We start from the raw sequence: 19925 nt of genomic DNA on the forward strand, positions 1-19925 counted from the left end.
TCTTCACAAATGGAGTCACGGGGAGGAACTAAGCTCAGATTCAGCACATGCAAACATGTACATGCACAGGGATAGGTGAGTGCTTTTCTACTTTAATATGAATTTGAATATTAATTGGAGCATTCTTTCTTGATATTGGACAGTTCTTCCTATTATATCTGGTCCAAAATAATCCATTTGTATTACAAGTTTTCCCCTTGTATGCATTTAAGTTTAAAAATTCTCTATAGACAAAGGGAGACGATTTAAGATTTCAAACGAATATGGCTGGAACTATGTCTTAGAATTGCCTACCATTATAGGATACTGTTTTATAGACAATAAAGTACTCCTAGACAAGAGCAATGGGTGGGGGAAGAAGTAGCATATTCCAAGCTCAGTTGGTCAAATACATGGCTAAGTGTTTTTAGATAAGTAAAGTTTCACAGCTCTTGGAAAGGACTGTGCACAATTAACAGTTAATAACAATGTACAGTTGACGCTCAAACAATGTTAAGCGTTGGAGGTGCTAGCCATCCACACAGCTGAAAACCCAAATATAATTTTTGACTCTCTCCAAACTTAACTGCTAATTGCCTACTGTTGACAAGAAGCCTTTCCAATAACATAAGTGGTCGATGAACACATATTTTGTATGTTGTATGTATTATATACAGTATATACAGTATTCTTACAATAAAGTAAGCTAGAGAAAAAGAAAATGTTATTAAGAAAATCATAAGGTAAAGAAAATATATTTGCTGTTAAGTGGAAGTAAATCATCATAAAGGTCTTCATCCTCATTATCTTCATGTTGATTAGGCTGAGGAGGAACAGGAAGAGGAGGTGTTCGTCTTGATGTCTCAGGGCAGGCAGAGGTGGAAGAGAATCTGTGTGTAAGCGCCTGCACAATTCAAACCCATGCTGTTCGAGGGTCAGCTGCATTCTTGAAAATTGCTAAAAGAGTCCATTGTAAGTGTTGTCACCACAAAAAATAGTAAGTATGTGATGTCATGCATATGTTAAATCAGCTCAATTTAGCCATTCCACAATGTATACATTTTTGAAAACATAATGTACACAATATATATAATTTTGTCAATTAAAATGGGTAAATACCTTAATTAATTTAAATAACTGTACACAATCTCTTAGACAATTTGAGACTCACCATGGTGGACTGGAATTGAAAATCTCCTACCTTATTATCAATCTCTTCTATTAGAAGGAGAAGGAGAAAAGAAGCCTGTTCTTATTTTTATGTCTGATATTTTAAATTTTTTTTCTGTCCTTTTCCATTCTCTTAGGGAGACTAGAATATAGGCAATATATTAAACAAAAGTCTTCTTCCTAAATAAAAATTATTATTTCTCTAATGCAAGCCATTGTAAACAGAATTGTAGGTGCCACTAATGAGCCTGAACATGTTGCTCTTCTCCAGGGAACAATCATTGAAAGTAATTAAGTTGGTCTTGGGGAAGAGTAGGGTAAAATGGGAAAGAGAGCTTTACATTTCTTCTCATATTACTTTATTTTCAAATAAATAAAGTCACCTGGGTGACAAGAGTGAAATTCTGTCTCAAAGAATAAATAAATAAATGAACAAACTGGAAAAAAAAAACCCACACATGGGAATACTTTCTTTACTGGCAGAATCTTGCTAGATATATACTAAATAATATTCTCTTTAAAAGGCTCCAGAAATAAGAGATAAAATGGGAGAAATAACTTCCAATAAATTGCTGTGCCAGTAAGAAAGTTAAAAAAAAAACCAACAAAATATCCAGAAGCCAAAAATAAGATCAAAGCACATACAAGATGATGAAATATATTCTAATATATCCATACTTCCCTAAATATAAATGGACTACACTCTATGGTTGTATTGGTGGAGAAAAAAGCAAATCCATCTACAGGAGATTTACAAAGACACTTGAAAAATGCATGGATTTGTATAAGATGTAAGGAAGGGATCCAGTTTCAGCTTTCTACATGTGGCTAGCCAGTTTTCCCAGCACCATTTATTAAATAGGGAATTCTTTCCCCATTTCTTGTTTTTGTCAGGTTTGTCAAAGATCAGATAGTTGTAGATATGTGACATTATTTCTGAGGGCTCTATTCTGTTCCACTGGTCTATATCTCTGTTTTGGTACCAGTACCATGCTGTTTTGGTTACTGTAGCCTTGTAGTATAGTTTGAAGTCAGGTAGCGTGATGCCTCCAGCGTTGTTCTTTTGGCTTAGGATTGATTTGGTGATGCGGGCTCTTTTTTGGTTCCATATGAACTTTAAAGTGGTTTTTTCCAGTTCTGTGAAGAAAGTCATTGGTAGCTTGATGGGGATGGCATTGAATCTGTAAATTACCTTGGGCAGTATGGCCATTTTCACGATATTGATTCTTCCTATCCATGAGCATGGAATGTCCTTTCATTTGTTTGTGTCCTTTTTTTATTCTGTTGAGCAGTGGTTTGTAGTTCTCCTTGAAGAGGTCCTTCACACCCCTTGTAAGTTGGATTCCTAGGTATTTTATTCTCTTTGAAGCAATTGTGAATGGGAGTTCACTCATGATTTGACTCTCTGTTTCTCTGTTACTGGTGTATAAGAATGCTTGTGATTTTTGCACATTGATTTTGTATGCTGAGACTTTGCTGAAGTTAGTTATCAGCTTAAGGAGATTTTGGGCTGAGATGATGGGGTTTTCTAGATATACAATCATGTCATCTGCAAACAGGGACAATTTGACTTCCTCTTTTCCTAATTGAATACCCTTTATTTCTTTCTCCTGCCTGATTGCCCTGGCCAGAACTTCCAACACTATATTGAATAGGAGTGGTGAGAGAGGGCATCCCTGTCTTGTGCCAGTTTTCAAAGGGAATGCTTCCAGTTTTTGCCCATTCAGTATGATATTGGCTGTGGGTTTGTCATAAATAGCTCTTACTATTTTGAGATGTGTCCCATCAATACCTAATTTATTGAGAGTTTTTTGCATGAAGGGCTGTTGAATTTTGCCAAAGGCCTTTTCTGCATCTATTGAGATAATCATGTGGTTTTTGTCTTTGGTTCTGTTTATATGCTGGAATATATTTGTTGATTTGCATATGTTGAACCAGCCTTGCATCCCAGGGATGAAGCCCACTTGATCATGATGGATAAGCTGTTTGATGTGCTGCTGGATTCGGTTTGCCAGTATTTTATTGAGGATTTTTGCATCGATGTTCATCAAATTAATTCAAGATGGATTAAAGACTTAAATGTTAGACCTAAAACCATAAAAACCCTGGAAGAAAACCTAGGCAATACCATTCAGGACATAGGCATGGGCAAGGACTTCATGTCTAAAACACCAAAAGCAATGGCAACAAAAGCCAAAATTGACAAATGGGATCTAATTAAACTAAAGAACTTCTGCACAGCAAAAGAAACTACCATCAGAGTGAACAGGCAACCTACAGAATGGGAGAAAATTTTTGCAATCTACTCATCTGACAAAGGGCTAATATCCAGAATCTACAATGAACTCAAACAAATTTACAAGAAAAAAACAAACAACCCCATCAAAAACTGGGCGAAGGATATGAACAGACACTTCTCAAAAGAAGACATTTATGCAGCCAAAAGACACATGAAAAAATACTCATCATCACTGGCCATCAGAGAAATGCAAATCAAAACCACAATGAGATACCATCTCACACCAGTTAGAATGGCAATCGTTAATAAGTCAGGAAACAACAGGTGCTGGAGAGAATGTGGAGAAATAGGAACACTTTTACACTGTTGGTGGGACCGTAAACTAGTTCAACCATTGTGGAAGACAGTGTGGCGATTCCTCAGGGATCTAGAACTAGAAATAACATTTGACCCAGCCATCCCATTACTGGGTATATACCCAAAGGATTACAAATCATGCTGCTATAAAGACACAAGCACATGAATGTTTGTTTATTGTGGCACTATTCACAATAGCAAAGACTTGGAACCAACCCACATGTCCAACAACGATAGACTGGATCAAGAAAATGTGGCACATATGCACCATGGAGTACTATGCAGCCATAAAAAATGATGAGTTCATGTCCTTTGTAGGGACATGGATGAAGCTGGAAACCATCATTCTCAGCAAACTTTCACAAGGACAAAAAACCAAACACCGCATATTCTCACTCATAGGTGGGAATTGAACAATGAGAACACATGGACACCAGAAGGGGAACATCACACACCGGGGCCTGTTGTGGGGTAGGGGTGGGGGGAGGGATAGCATTAGGAGATATACCTAATGTTAAATGACGAGTTAATGGGTGCAGCACACCAACATGGCATATGTATACCTATGTAACAAACCTGCACGTTGTGCACATGTACCCTAAAACTTATAATAATAAAAAAAAGAAAAACCCATGGATTTGAAATGTTGACAGTGACAGCACAGAAAGTTCAAGAAAATATTAAATAAAAAAATTGAAAGCCATGATAGCAACAGTAATAACAAGTGCCTTTGACATCATTTTTTACTGCTTCTGCCACTCTATCTCCTATAAGTCACCAAGTCCTGTGTTAAATGTCTCGTAAATGTTTCTTGTTTGGGATGATTAAAACCTTTTGGAAATAGTGGCGATTATTGTACATTATAAATGTAATCAATGCCACTGAATTGTACCCTTAATAAGGCAAAAAGGGCAAATTTTCTGTTGTATATATTTTACCAGAATAAATTTTTTTGCAAAAAAAAGTCTTAATTTAACCCTCTCTCTTAATCCAGGAAAATTCTCCATTAGTGAATGCTCCTTCCGTGGATAACAACCCCTTATCAGCAAGGAAGCCAGAGTCAACCTTATGCCATTACCCTGTTTAGTAAGGGCCCCCGACCATCAGTAGTTCTACTCTGTCAGCAGGTTAAACTCCAAACTCATTAATACGGCTTCATCATCAGCCCGTTCATTTTCCACACCCTGCAAATCTTTGCACACTCATCCTTTAATGTATCCTGCTTGACATCTTGCCTTGAACTGTGTTTAGCTCCGCAAACACATGCTTTCTTTAAAATCAAGGCCTTTTTCAGGCTCATCCTTCTATTTAGAACACCCTTTCCCTTCCCCATCGTCCATCTTCAAGCCAACCTTTCCCATTTCTCTTGCTAATCCTTTCCAAGTCTTCAAATTTTAGCATAGGCATCCCTTCCTGCAGAAGGCTTTTCTGGTTCCCTAAATATAGTTCAGGTGCATATTTACCTAATAATTGCACTCACTGCACAGTATTAAAATCATCTGCCTGTAAGTCTGTATATCTCATTATATTATAAGCAGTAAGGTCAAGAAATATGTCTGTTGTATCAAACATTTAACATCTGGGTTTACAACTATGTTAAATAATTGTCAACTTACAATGAAAATGTTATTTATTGTTTTGTAAACAATACAAGAAAATCTCTTGGATGATAATAATAATTGTGTCTATTACTAGATAGTACTAAATAGATACAGTGTCACAACTATGGAATAGTCTACAATTGAGGTTAAAGGTTTGTTGTTGTTTTTGTTGTTAGTTTGTTTGTTTGTGACAGAGTCTTGCTCTGTTGCCCAGGCTGGAGTGCAATGGCACGATCTTGGTTCACTGCAATCTCCACCTCCCAGGTTCAAGCGATTCTCATGCCTCAACCTCCCAACAAGTAGCTGGAATTACAGGCGCCTGCCACCACATCCAGCTAATTTTTGTATTTTTAGTAGGGACGGGGTTTCACCTTGTTGGTCAGGCTGGTCTCAAACTCCTGACCTCAGGTGATCCACTGGCCTCAGCCTCCCAAAGTGCTGGGATTACAGGCGTTTAAAGTCTTTCCTGGTGTTGATCAATAGGTAGAAAGATGATAAATTCTAAATTGTTTCCCCTTAACATGACAGTTTGTTTGGTGTACATTTATTTTGAAATGCTATCGAAAATTGTCTTTAAACTCGTTCTACATGAGATGTTAGTTAAAAACAAACACTAAATTCATGTTAAACCTGCCTTTATTTTTTTTATTTCATAGTTATCTAACATAGAATAAAAAGGGTTAAATAAGAGGGGATCAGAGCAACAAAAGTCTTCATAATCTAGAAGTTAAATTTCCCATGAAAAGCTGAAAAACTTTTAAGGAGAGAAAAGCAACACCGAAGGATACCAGAGTCAGAGACAACGTTAAAAAAAAATTGGGGCCAGGCACGGTGGCTCATGCCTGTAATCCCAGCACTTTGGGAGGCCTAGGTGGGCGGATCATGAGGTCAGGAGATTGAGACTATCTCTCTGGCTAACACGGTGAAACCCCGTCGCTACTAAAAATACAAAAAAATTAGCCGGGCCTGGTGGCTGGCGCCTGTAGTCCCAGCTACTCGGGAGGCTGAGGCGGGAGAATGGCATGAACCCGGGAGGCGGAGCTTGCAGTGAGCTGAGATCGCGCCATTGCACTCCAGCCTGGGGACAGAGCGAGACTGTCTCAAACAAAAAACAAACAAAAAAATTGATCTGACATTCCAAACACATGAGAAATTAGTGAGAGAAAATTAAAAATTAATGCAACAAAACACATTCTGCTACAGTCCAACCTCCCTAGCAACAGTTTGCATCCATATGCATTTTATATTCCATACCTTGACTGTGAAATTTAATTAAAAATAATTATAAATACAACTCCTTGAGGCTACTGAGGATTTCACAGTTTGAATTTTACTTTCACAAAATATCATGCATCACGAATGGTCTTGTCAGAATTTGTCTTCAGAAGAAATGACAACTCATCCAGTTCAAATATATCCAAGTAAGCTAAATTTAGATGGAATGACCTGGGAACCTTGACTCAGGGTTCAGTCAATATATAAAGTGAATAAACTGAAAACTGTCCCTGTAGTTCCAAATTTGGCCTTGATGTTCATTCATTTCAGGTGGAAGCTCTCAAGGGAACACAGCAATAGAGCTATCTTCAGCACTACTGAAGTGTTAATTCTGCAAGAAAATAACTGGATAAACAACAACAGTAAAATGAATGAATGAATGAATGAATGAATGAATGAATGCCAGATGTGATAGTAAAAAGTATTTTAGGGATAGAGAAGGGCTAACATAAAGATAGATTCATTTATCCTATTAAGTTTTGGTTCCTATTTTTTCTCTTTTCTCTGTCTTCTTTTGACCCCAAAGTAAGCTTGCATGCAAAAATGTCAGTGAATAAAGTGGATGCCTACACTAAAAATGCGATCTAGTTTGTTTCCTCGGCATTATTTGGAAAAATTGCAGTCCCTAGTTTTTATTCGGCATTATCTTAGATTTTCTATGAAAAGGGGGAAAAGCCTCATTCTGATTCCTCCACTCACCACCCAGAAGCACTCAGCAATTTTGTGAAAATGTAGTTGATTTATTTTTGTTTACTTGATATACTCAGCGCTTTAGCTGGGAGGATGTCAGACTTAAATGCAATTTTACAGTCTCTTCGAAGGATACAGTTAGTCAAACATCAGGCAGCTAAAGTATCTGTCTGGCTCCTGAATGTCTTCAGGACATGGAAGTAAGTGCCCTGGTTACAGGTTTCTCCAAATGAACATTAGGAATATTTCCTTTTCTCTACGTCCATGTTGAAAGTTTTTTCTGTTTTGTTTTGTTTTGTTTTTACTTTTTCCTGGCATTATATACTGAACTCCAGAAGATGAGGATGTGGATGGTTGAGATATGCTTTTGGAACTTAGAATTAATAAAGGCAGATGCTAAATGGCTGAAAGCATTAAAACAGTAAGACCTGACACTGCATGTTAAATCATTGTAAGCAAGGTCCTAACAGAGCGTTTGTGATTCGTAAAATAAAAATTAAAAAAAATAGTGTTCTGGGCTCCCTGGATATTTTACATCAAAGAGGCGGAAATGAACAACAAACAGCTGAAGCATTTGTCTCTCCATATTGTAGCTGCTGGTAATCTTCAGCGCTGCAGATCATGCCAAATAAGGTGGAAAATCTGTGTACTTTCTGAGTACTCTTTAAATTATTAAATATTATTTTAATGTTGTCACCAAACATGTATACAAAGAATTCATAAAGAGGCTGTTTTAGAATTAAATTGTTTTATCAGTTTTATGACTTTAGAATTATACTGAATATATCTACATGCATATATATATGTATATGTATATATATATATAAACCTTGTGTAAAAGTATATTTAGGAGAAAATCTTCGCTTTAGATTTTTCTAATATCGTAGTTGGGGCATTGTTGGGAGCAAACTCCCCAAAATCTGTCCATAAACTGGCCCCAAAACTGGCCATAAAAAAATGTCTGCAGCACTGTGATATGTCCACAATGGCCCTAACGCCCAAGCTGGAAGGTTGTGGGTTTACAGGAATGAGGGCAGGGACCACCTGGCCTGCCCAGGGTAGAAAACTGCTTAAAGGCATTCTTAAGCCACAAACAAAAGATGAGCTATCTGTGTTTTAAGGGCGTGTTCATTCGGCCCATCCCTTCGTTTCCCATAAGGGATACTTTTAGTTAATTTAATATCTATAGAAACAATGCTAATGACTGGTTTGCTGTTAATAAATATGTGGGTAAGTCTCTGTTTTGGGGTCTCAGCTCTGAAGGCTGTGAGACCCTTGATTTCCCACTTCACACCTCTATATTTCTGTGTGTGTGTGTGTGTGTGTCTTTAATTCCTCTAGTGCCTCTGGGTTAGGGTATCCCTGACCGAGCTGGTCTCAGCAGGGCATATTATATGCCATCTGAATATTTATTTATTTTAATTATTATTATACTTTAAGTTCTAGGGTACATGTGCACAACGTGCAGGTTTGTTACATATGTATACATGTGCCATGATGGTGTGCTGTACCCGTTAACTCATCATTTACATTAGGTATATCTCCTAATGCTATCCCTCCCCCCTCCCCTGACCCCACGACAGGCCCCAGTGTGTGCTGTTCCCCACCCTGTGTCCAAGTGTTCTCATTGTTCAGTTCCCACCTATGAGTGAGAACATTCGGTGTTTGGTTTTCTGTCCTTGCGATAGTTTGCTGAGAATGATGGTTTCCAGCTTCATCCATGTCCCTACAAAGGACATGAACTCATCATTTTTTATGGCTGCATAGTATTCCATGGTGTCTATGTGCCACATTTTCTTAATCCAGTCTATCATTGGCCATCTGAATATTTAAACACGGTGTTTTATTTTTCGTTTATGTCTCGCTTTATTTTGTGTTTACATCTTAGCCATATTTCTTTCAATACTTCCCAAAGTAAGTGATATTTTCTGAGAAATGAATATGGATGTCAGTGAAAAGACTAGAGGCCTGGAGTTTTAGTTTGGGGACTGCCACCAGTTATAGGTGTGGCCTTGGTTTGTCACTTAAATTTTCTGGGTGAACAACGTTTCTTCATCTGAAAAATTAAGAGTGTTAATTAAATTAAGTGATTCAAGGTCCTCAAAACATCTCTATCTGAATGACAATGGATGTGTATACTTAGAAACAAGTATGAAACTTTCGTGTAAGAATAGCAAATAAGAGCAGTGACAAATAAGTGAACTAGATGAAATAAACTGACAAAAGTAACAATATATTTTCACATTATCACCTTTGATTTTATGATGATTTTGAGAGAGCCCAGGAGCAGGATTCTATTTTACAGTAAGCAAGAATAAGGTTCACTAAAAATATATGACTTTCTCAAAATTACCGAAAAGATTACTCCATAAAACAAAGTGAATACTATCTTTTGACTTCCAGACAAGGTCTATGCACAACTCATAATTGTAGGTCTACATATGGTAGGCGACTGTTACTACAACCATTGTTTATGACAGTATAATAATAAGCTAATATAATTGTGCATAAATGCATGAGAGGGTGATTTAGATTATCATTGACAGAACACTGGCTAATTTTATCGATGTCTACATTGGCCTGGAGCGAATAGGTATTTGGTCTGCTTTGTTTTTAGATCCCCATTTAAACTTTGAAAAGGGGGCATACAGCTTTCTCTGGTTAATTCTGAAAGTCTTCTATGACAGTTTACTTACAAAGAATAGTTAAGAAGTGAATTTAATAATGAGGTGCAGAAAATACGGTAAAGCATCTGGATCTCTGCCTCCTTGAATCTAGATAATGATTTGGAAAACCAAGATTTTAAAAAAATTATGCCATCAAATATCATTCAACACCTAGAGGCATGTGTCATTGAACCAGGTCTTATATCCACCACACTGGACCATATGTTTTCACATAAATACCTGCTTAGCTACATTACGATAACATTTGCGCACATCTTAATCGCATCCAAATTACATAAAAACACAATAAGATGCACTGGGTGAAGTAAAGCAGCGATGATTACAAATGTTTGCATGTTAATGGTCTCTTGTGTTTGACATAATATTCAATTTAAGGTTGGAAGTAGATGGGAATGGGGACAATTCATTTCAAGTGATTTTTTTTTCTCCTTCTTTTGTAAACATGACAGAGTCCTTTAGCTAAATTTGAAGGAGGGCTTTTCCAAATACAGGAAGCAGCCTGAGACATGTTTCACCATTGGTTGCAGAAAAAATTGGATGATGTCAACGATGAGAGGGTTATCAAAGATGCAGAAGAGGAAACGGGTTATTGCTATAGGATCACAACCGTCAAAACTGAAGGTGAACTTTTTAGAATGCTTTACAGTGGGAGGGCGCTGGTGTAGGCCTGGCAGCCATCTTTGTGAAGGTAAAGCAGAGAAACAGACAAGCAAGCAGGGTAAGGAGTCTTACCGTTCGTTCAAGAATTTTACTTAAAATCTCCCCTTGTCAGTAAGGCACTGCACATTTGCTCTCACCTGTGTCTGCCATCCCCATGTTCAGAGCCTTTTAACCCCTTGTCAAACCTTTCCAGAGAGTAATACTCCCATGCCTGCTTGCACCCAGCTGGGAAGTAAAGTGTGGTATCTGGTAGCTACTTAAAAGATCTTCAATCAACCCTGTTTTTAGCTCCATTTCACACTCCTCCCATCTAAGGAAGCTGGTTCTCCACTTTCTGAGGCTCCTTGGGGTTTAGCAGTAAATAGAATTATATCTTTCTGGCAACCTGAATATAGGGTTACATTTCCCCTTCTCTGGCCTACTGAGTCAGTTACTACCATACCAGATTATAAAATTTTGTCGATGTGGGTTTTCTGCCTGTTGTTTCCTTTTCTACACTCTTTGTCCTTGTAGTTTATGCCAAAAAAATTCCATTACATACATTTTAGTGGTGTTTTGGGAGGATGGGGAGATAAATGTATTTAAGTGGAAGTTCTCCCCACTTTCTCTTTAATCCTCTCCAATCAGACCTTCATCCCCACAAATCCACTGAAATACCTTTGTCAAGGTTACGTACGTCTTACTTGCCATTTCAGGGCATTTGATGCTGTTGGTTATCTCTTTCTTGAAATACTTTCTTTCTTTGACTTCTTAGACACACACACTGTACAGGTGTTCATCTGATTAGTTGCGTCTTCTTGGTCTCCATCACTGTGTCCTTCTTCTCAAGAAAGTCTGGGTACTTATGGGCTCAATTCTAGAACATCTTCTCTTCCAATTCTAAACGTATTTCCTGGTTGAAAAAATCCAGTCCTCTAATGCCGAGTGCCATCTCTGCTGATGATTGCCATATTTATTCGTCTAGTTCTGACATCTATCCTGAGCTCCTGATTGTTTTATCTAACTGCCTACTTAACATGATTCTCCAGATGTCTAATAAACATTCAGAAAAGAACTCTTGAACCCCCATACTTCAACCTCCAATCTTTCTTATCTCAGTACATAGCATCGACACTCACTCAACATTTACACATTCATCTCATCAGCAGTCTCCTTCCTCCCTGCCTTCAATATATAACCCAGATGCAATTACATTTCCACCATGGAACCAGCCACTGTCATGCACTCCTGCAAATATTGTCATCTTTTCTTCTTATTTCTCCCTTTTTTTTCTCTATCGTTAGCTCTCAACAGACAGAGATGGTTTAAAAACTTATATTAGTCTCTGTATCCATTCATACTCAAATCACCCCAGTAGTGCTGAATCTCTCGATCTGCTCTCTCTTGGCTTCTCAGTTCATCCCCATCCCTCAACCTCACTTACTGCAGTCTAGTCACACAGGCCATCTTGCTTTCCCTCCATTGAGCCACGCTTGTTCCAATATTGGGACTTTTTGTAATCACTGTTTATCTCCGACCAGAAGATACTCTCTGCTGCTTGTGAACCACTTACTCCCTCATAACATGTAGACATTTTCTCTCAATTGACACTTCTTCAAGGAGCTTTCCTATGATCAAATCTACCTTGTTTACAGTCCTTTCATTTTTCTCCATGCCACTTATCATCTCCTGATGTTCAACATATTTACTTGTTTATTTTCTATTTCTATTTCTTGAATGTAAGCTCCATGAAGGGTGAAGAATTTTACTGTGGTCCTTACCATTCCATCCCCAGTACTTAGAACACATGCCTGGCAGGGAGTAGACATTTGTTGAATATAAGGGTGAGAGAAGAAAAAATGGAAGAGAGGAAAGCAGGAGGAAGACCTGTGTGCTCCAATCCACTCTCTCTAACCTTCATCTAGGAGGGGATGTGGATGACTGAAATATAAGCAAAGGTTACATGGGTTGACAGGAGCAATGGTGGGATATGATCTTTATAAACTTGGTGTACTCTTTCATAAATTGATATAGAAGAGAACGCCACTGATGTGTGGTTTTCATAGCCTGTCTTCAGTTCTTGCTTGACATAGATATATCAGCAGGCCTAGCATAGTGCCAGCCACTTCAGGGAAATGTGAACCTCAGCCGGAATTAAGGGTGGACTCCCAGGTCAATGGCTTGGGTGAAGGACTTAGCAGGTGCTCACATTTATTAACGAAGAGAGCTTCTTGGAGCTTGAGCCAGTTCTCTGCACTATCACTGACTAAGACAAAGATCTCAGTCATAGGTAGAATCTGAAAAAGTTGATCTCATAGAAGTAGAGAGTAGGATGGTGGTTACCAATGATTAGGGTGGTTGGGGGGTGGGGGAGTTGAGGAAATGTTGGTAAAAGGATATATAATTACAGTTAGGGGAAATGAATTCAAGAGCTCTATTCTACATCATGGTGACTATAACTAATGAATAACACAGTGGCATGATCGTAAAATCTCATGAATTCTTCTTCTACTCACTAACAATTTTATGATGTTTAGGAAGAAAAAAGTTTTTTATGATTTTAAAATAAAAGAAATCAAGATCTGATCAGAAATGTTGGGCAAAACGAGGCAGGATCCAATTCTGTAGAATAAAGCTGGTGAATAAAATGGACCTTTGTGAATTAGCAAATATTGTCTGTAGCCTCAGGGATGAAAAACAACAGTAGAAAATTGCAGCACTATGTGTAAATGCATGATGATTCCTTGCTGCACTGAGCTCATGATTCTCAAGATTTCAACTAAGTCTTCTCATTTGAAAGTACAAGAGAAAAGGAATATTTTCTAGGGCTCTTCCAAGTTTTGGTACAGCCGGTAGGTGGAAATCTTTCTAGTGTTCCTCAAGGCTGCAAACAGCTTCACAGGAAGAGAACATCGTTAGTGCTGACTAATCAGGACCTACGATGAATGCATTTGGTAACCAAAGTCAAGAAAGGTTTACTCAACCGACTTGAAGAATGGGTCCTCTAGTAGAGATACAAAGAAACTGCCACATCTTTTTCTTCCCTTGAGATATAACTCTGGAAAGCACCCCCGTCACCTTTACTTGAAGCCTCTCATTACTTGCACATTTTCTCCCAATGTTAGTGAGAGAGAGATTTCCATGCACCTTGGTTAGGATGACACTTCTACATAGAATAACAATAATTAGAAATCTGAGCAACAATTGCTTTAGAGATCAAAGCAATTTCTTTAATTGCTTTATGACCCAGGATGCCAACTGAATGGAGCTAATGCCTCTTCTATCAGGAACCAGGACAATTTCCAGATAATTATATAAAATGTGCTATTGTAAATAGTGCTGCAATAAACATACATGTGCATGTGTCTTTATAGTAGAATGATTTATAGTCCTTTGGGTATCCCATCAATGATAGACTGGATAAAGAAAATGTGGTACATTTACACCACAGAATACTATGCAGCCATAAAAAAGGATGAGTTCATGTCCTTTGCAGGGACATGAATGAAGCTGGAAACCATCATCCTCAGCAAACTAACACAGGAACAGAAAACCAAACACCGCATGTTCTCACTCATAAGTGGGAGTTGAACAATGAGAACACATGGACACAGGGAGGGAATACCACACACCAGGGCCTGTCAGGGGGTCGGGGGAAAGAGGAGGGAGAGTATTAGGACAAATACCTAATGCATGCGGGGCTTAAAACCTAGATGACAGGTTGATAGGTGCAGCAAACCACCATGACACATGTATACCTATGTAACAAACCTGCGCATTCAGCACATGTATCCCAGAACTTAAAGTAACAAAAGAATAGGCCTTTCAAAAAACAAACAAACAAAAAAATGTGATCTACACCTGGTAATTCCAACCAGCATATTAACCCTAACCACAGAGAATATCCAACACGACTCCAGAGGGTGGCGACCTGGGTAGAGAGCATGGCTGCCTCCAGGAGTGAATGCCCAGGAAGCTGGGCATTTAAGGAGATCAGAATTAGTGGCTGGAATGGTGATGGAATGACTGTATCTATATATTTTTCTTTTTTTAGCAAATAATAGGCTCAATAATTTAAACATTAAATTTTTATTGAGACTAGACAATATGCTCTCTTCCTTACATAAGCCATTCTCTCAAATATTCTTCTGCAGGAGTACCGTAAATAATGTACAATGAGATTTTTCTCTTCTTCTTTTTAATTTTGTTTTAACAAAATACTGCCTATTAGACAATGGGGTGGTATAATAAAAACCATCCTCACTTTGGAGACAGAAGATGAAGGTTCAAGTCCTGGCTATGATATTTACTTGTAAACCTTGAGAGAGTCACATAATTCCATGAATTTTCATTGCTTAGTAAAATAAAAGAATACTTATTCCCATGTACCTCTAGAGCTTTGTAAGGATAAATTAAAATGGAGTATGTATTATCATTTATAATTTTATAGATTTACAAATGTAAGCAGTTATTAACTTTCTTTATATTTTAGTTCTTTATATAGAATGTCAGTTCATATTATTGAAGGAAAACATAATTTTTTATTCCATTTATTAATACAAGATATGATATTCAATATTTTACTTAAAAGTACAATAACAGTCATCTTCTCAAACCACATGTATTTACTAATTCTCAACTAATTAGGAGATGTTGATAGAGATGTTTTTGATCAATGGTTCCTGTGTGTGTGTAGTGTGTGTGTGTGTGTGTGTGTGTGTGTGTGTGTATGTGAGAAAGACATACAGACAAGTGTACTGCGAGGTCTTCAAGAACTGGTTCAGAAATGCTGAAAGCTCTGGGGAACTCCGTAAGCCCCAGGAGTTGGTACTGGCCTTGCTGATAAAGAATGGTCATGCTTGACCTCTTTCACGTTCATTTCTGTTCCTCTCCTAGCTCTCTGCTCCCAGGGCACTTAGAGAAATTGCCTTTCTCTCCTATAACCTCTTCTGGGGCAGGGCAGGATTGTGTCATATTCACAACCATCCATTTGCCAGGAATCAGCACTGGATTGGCAGCTCATAAATGTGAAGCTTAACTAAGTAAAGCTGAACTCACTGGGTGTCTTTCTTCAGTTTTCTTTGTTGGTTCCACTTACTCTGCTCATTGCTTCAGTTCATTCTCTACACGACATCAAAGTGGCTGCTTAAATGCAAAATTTCATCATGACAACTCATGGCTAAAAACCCAACTTCCCATACTAGGCTTCTAGGTTTTTCATTATCTAAATGCATCCTGCTTTACTGGACCTATTTCTCACACTGTTGTTCTCACCTGTTATGCTTTCTGTTCATATTGTAGGTACCTGCAATTCTAAGAATAGTGCATGGTCTTTTATTTCTCTAGATATTTGCCATGCTATGCCTTATGCATGAATATCTTTCAGCCTCACCTATGAGAATTCGCTCTTCACTTCAGAATTTCTTCAGAAATTTCCTTGCAGTTTCTCTAACCATAATGTTTTCAGGGAAGACACTGGAAAATATTTGGCAAGCTTGACACCATTCTGTCTTCTCACATTGAAAGCAGACATGACTAATCTGTCACTACAGTCTTCACAAGTTTCATGTTCACAATACATTTAAGCACCCATTACCAAATATTAACATCCGCATATAAACTAAGCTCTGTAAACCTAGCCAGGCATATTAGTCAGTTCTCACGCTGCTGATAAAGACATACCTGAGACTGGGCAATTTACAAAAGAAAGAGGTATAATTGGACTTACAGTTACACTTGGCTAGGGAAACCTCACAGTCATGGCAGAAGGCAAGGACGAGCAAGTCAGGTCTTAAGTGGATAGCAGCAGGCAAACAGACAGCTTATGCAGGAAAATTCCTCCTTACCATCAGATCTCATGAGACTTACTCACTATCATGAGAACAGCATGGGAAAGACCTGCCCCCATGATTCAATTACCTGCCACCAGGTCCCTCCCACAACACGTGGGAATTCAAGATAAGATTTTGGTGGGGACACAGCCAAACCATATAATTCTGCCCCTGGCCCCTCCCAAATCTCATGTCCTCACATTTCAAAGCCAATCATGCCTTCCCATCAGTCCTGCAAAGTCTTAACTCATTTCAGCATTACTCAAAAGTCCATAGTCCAAAGTCTCATCTGAGACAAGAGAATTGCCTTCTGCCTATGAGCCTGTAAAATCAAAAGCAAGTTAGTTACTTCCTAGATAAGATGTGGGTATAAGCATTGGATAAATACAGCCGTTCCAAATGGCAGACATTGGCCAAAACAAAGGGGCTACAGGCCCCATGCAAATCCTAAATCTAGCAAGACAGTCAAATCTTCAAGCTGTGAAATGATTTCCTTTGACTCCATGTCTCACATCCAGGTCACACTGATGCAAGATGTGGGTTCCCATGGTCTTGGGCAGCTCCACCCCTGAGGCTTTGGTGGGTACAGCCTCTCTCTTGGCTGCTTCCATCGGCTGGCATTGAGTATCTGTGACTTTTCCAGGTGGATGGTACAAGCTGTCAGTGGATCTGCCATTCTGGGGTCTGGAGGATGGTGGCCCTCTTCTCATAGCATCCCTAGATGGTGCCCCAGTAAGGACTCTGTGTGGGGGCTCTGACCCCACATTTCCCTTTCACACTGCCCTAGCTGAGGTTCTCCATGAGCCCCCCACTCCCACCCCGGCCACAGCAAACTTTTGCCTGGGCATCCAGGCATTTTCATACATCTGAAATCTAGGCCGAGGTTCCTAAACCTCAATTCTTGACTTCTGTGCACCTGCAGACTCAACACCACGTGGAAGCTGCCAAGGCTTGGGGCTTCCACCTTCTGAAGCAAAGCCCAAGCTGTACTTTGACCCTTTTTAGTCATGGCTGGGGTGGCTGGGATGCAGGGCACCAAGTCTTTAGATTGCACACAGCACAGGGACCCTGGGCCTGGCCCAGGAAACCATTTTATCCTAGGCCTCTGAGCCTGTGATGGAAGGGGCTGCCATGAAGACCTCTGACATGCCCTGGAGACATTGTCCCCATTGTTTTGGGGATTAACATTGGGCTCCTAGTTACTTATGCAAATTTCTGCAATCCATTCATAAAATGGATTTTCTTTTTCTATCACATTGTTAGGCTGCAAATTTTCTCAACCTTTATGCTCTGCTTCCCTTATAAAACTGAGTGCCTTTAACAGCACCGAAGTCATCTCTTGAATGTTTTGCTGCTTAGAAATTTCTTCCGCCAGATACACTAAATCATCTCTCTCAAGTTCAAAGATCCACAAATCTCTAGGGCAGGGGCAAAATGCTGCCAGTCTTTTTACTAAAACATAACAAGAGTCACCTTTGCTCCAGTTCCCAACAAGTTCCTCATCTCTATCTGAGACCACATCAGCCTGGACCTTATTGTCCATATCACTATCAGGCTTTTGGTTAAAGCCATTCAGCAAGTCTCTAGGAAGTTCCACACTTTCCCACATTTTCCTGTCTTTTTCTGAGCCCTCCAAAGTGTTCCAACCTCTGCCTGTTACCCAGTTCCAAAGTTGCTTCTACATTTTTGGGTATTTCTTCAGTAATGCCCCACTCCACTGGTACCAATTTCCTGTATTAGTCCCTTTTCATGCTTCTGATAAAGACATACCTGAGACTGGACAATTTACAAAAGAGGTTTAATTGGACTTACAGTTCCATGTGGCTGGGAAAGCCTCACAATCATGGTGGAAGGCAAAGAGGAGCAAATCACATCTTACATGGATGGCAGCAGGCAAAGAGAGAGCTTGTGCAGGAAAACTCCCCCTTATAATAACCATCAGATCTTGTGAGACTTCCTCTCATGAGAACAGCACAGGAAAGACCTGCCCTCATGATTCAATTACCTGCCACCAGGTCCCTCCCACAACACATGGGAATTCAAGATGAGATTTGGGTGGGGACAAAGCCAAACCATATCACCAGGTTTCAGAAGATGAGAGGAAACTCACCCAGCACTGACTCTTCTGGATAGCTTCTTGCCTGGTAACCTCAGACTGAATGTGTCCTTCACAGGCCCAAGCTCCTCTCAAGATGGCCCTTTCCTTACAACTGTCTCATGCTAGGTTCCAGAAACTCCTCCTCTAGCCTGTTCTGGCCAAGACAGTAATGGCTCCACTGTCACTAGAATAGGGCACTTCACTAACCTCTGTTATTTTCCTATACACTGTTCTTCCCTTTGTAAATAGGTTCTTTATTCAATCTTCTGCAATTACCTTTATTTGTTTGTGACAGCTACTTTCTGCTGGTAAACTGACTGACACAGTAGGACTTTTGAAGCTACCAGTTTAAATAGCAATATAATTTTCATAATTAAGTGGGATTTATCCCTGGGATGCAGGAATGGTTCAACATACACAAATCAATATATACTATCTACCACATTAAAAGAATGAAAGACAAAATTAATATGATCATTTCCATAGATGCAGAAAATGTGTTTGACAAAATTCAACATCCATTCATGATAGATACTCTCAATAAGGAACAGAATGAATGTACCTTAACACAACAAAGGCCATATCTGACAATCCCACAGCTAACATCATACTTGACAGTGAAAAGTTGAAAGCTTTTCCTCTAAGAACAGGAACAAGATAAGGACGTGTCTGCTGTCACCACTTTCATTTAACATGTTACTGAAAGTCCTAGCCAGAGCAGTTAGGTAAGAGAAAGAAATAAAAGGCATCCAAATAGGAAGGAAAAAAGTTAAATCGTCACTGCTTGCAGATGATATGATCTTATATAGAGAAAACCATAAAGACTCTACCAAGAAACTGTTAGAACTAATAAAGAATACAGTAAAGTTGCAGGATAAAAAAATTAACATATGTACCCTAAAACTTAAAGTATAATAATAATAAAAAATAAAAAATAAAAAAATAAAAAAATTAACATACAAAAATAAGGATGTTTCTACAGTAACAAGGAACTATCTGAAAAAAATTAAGACTACAACCCCCTTTACAATAGTTACAAAAAATTATATAAGAATAAATTTAACCAGGGATATGAAAGATCTGCACACTGAAAAGCACAAAACATTGAGGAAAGAAATTATAGAAGACATAACTAAATGGAAAGATATCTCATGCTCATGAACTAGAAGACTTAATATTGTTAAAAGTTTATGCCACCCAAAACAATCTACAGATTCTGTGTAATCCATATCAAAATTCCAATGATATTTTATAGAAATAGAAAAATCAATCCTAAAATTTGTGTGGAATCTCAAATAGCCTAAGTAACTTGATCAAAATGAACAAAGCTGACAGCATCACATAACCCAATTTCAAAAT

The 19925-nt window shown here is 38.6% G+C and overlaps 1 pseudogene; it reads left to right on the forward strand.

Annotated features, from left to right (window-relative positions):
• LOC101132165 (uncharacterized) overlaps positions 1-19925 on the forward strand; it is a 169592-nt pseudogene that overhangs the window by 74227 nt on the left and 75440 nt on the right.

The sequence above is a fragment of the Gorilla gorilla genome, chromosome 16 (assembly GCF_029281585.2).
Source record: "Gorilla gorilla gorilla isolate KB3781 chromosome 16, NHGRI_mGorGor1-v2.1_pri, whole genome shotgun sequence".
NCBI lineage: Eukaryota > Metazoa > Chordata > Mammalia > Primates > Hominidae > Gorilla > Gorilla gorilla.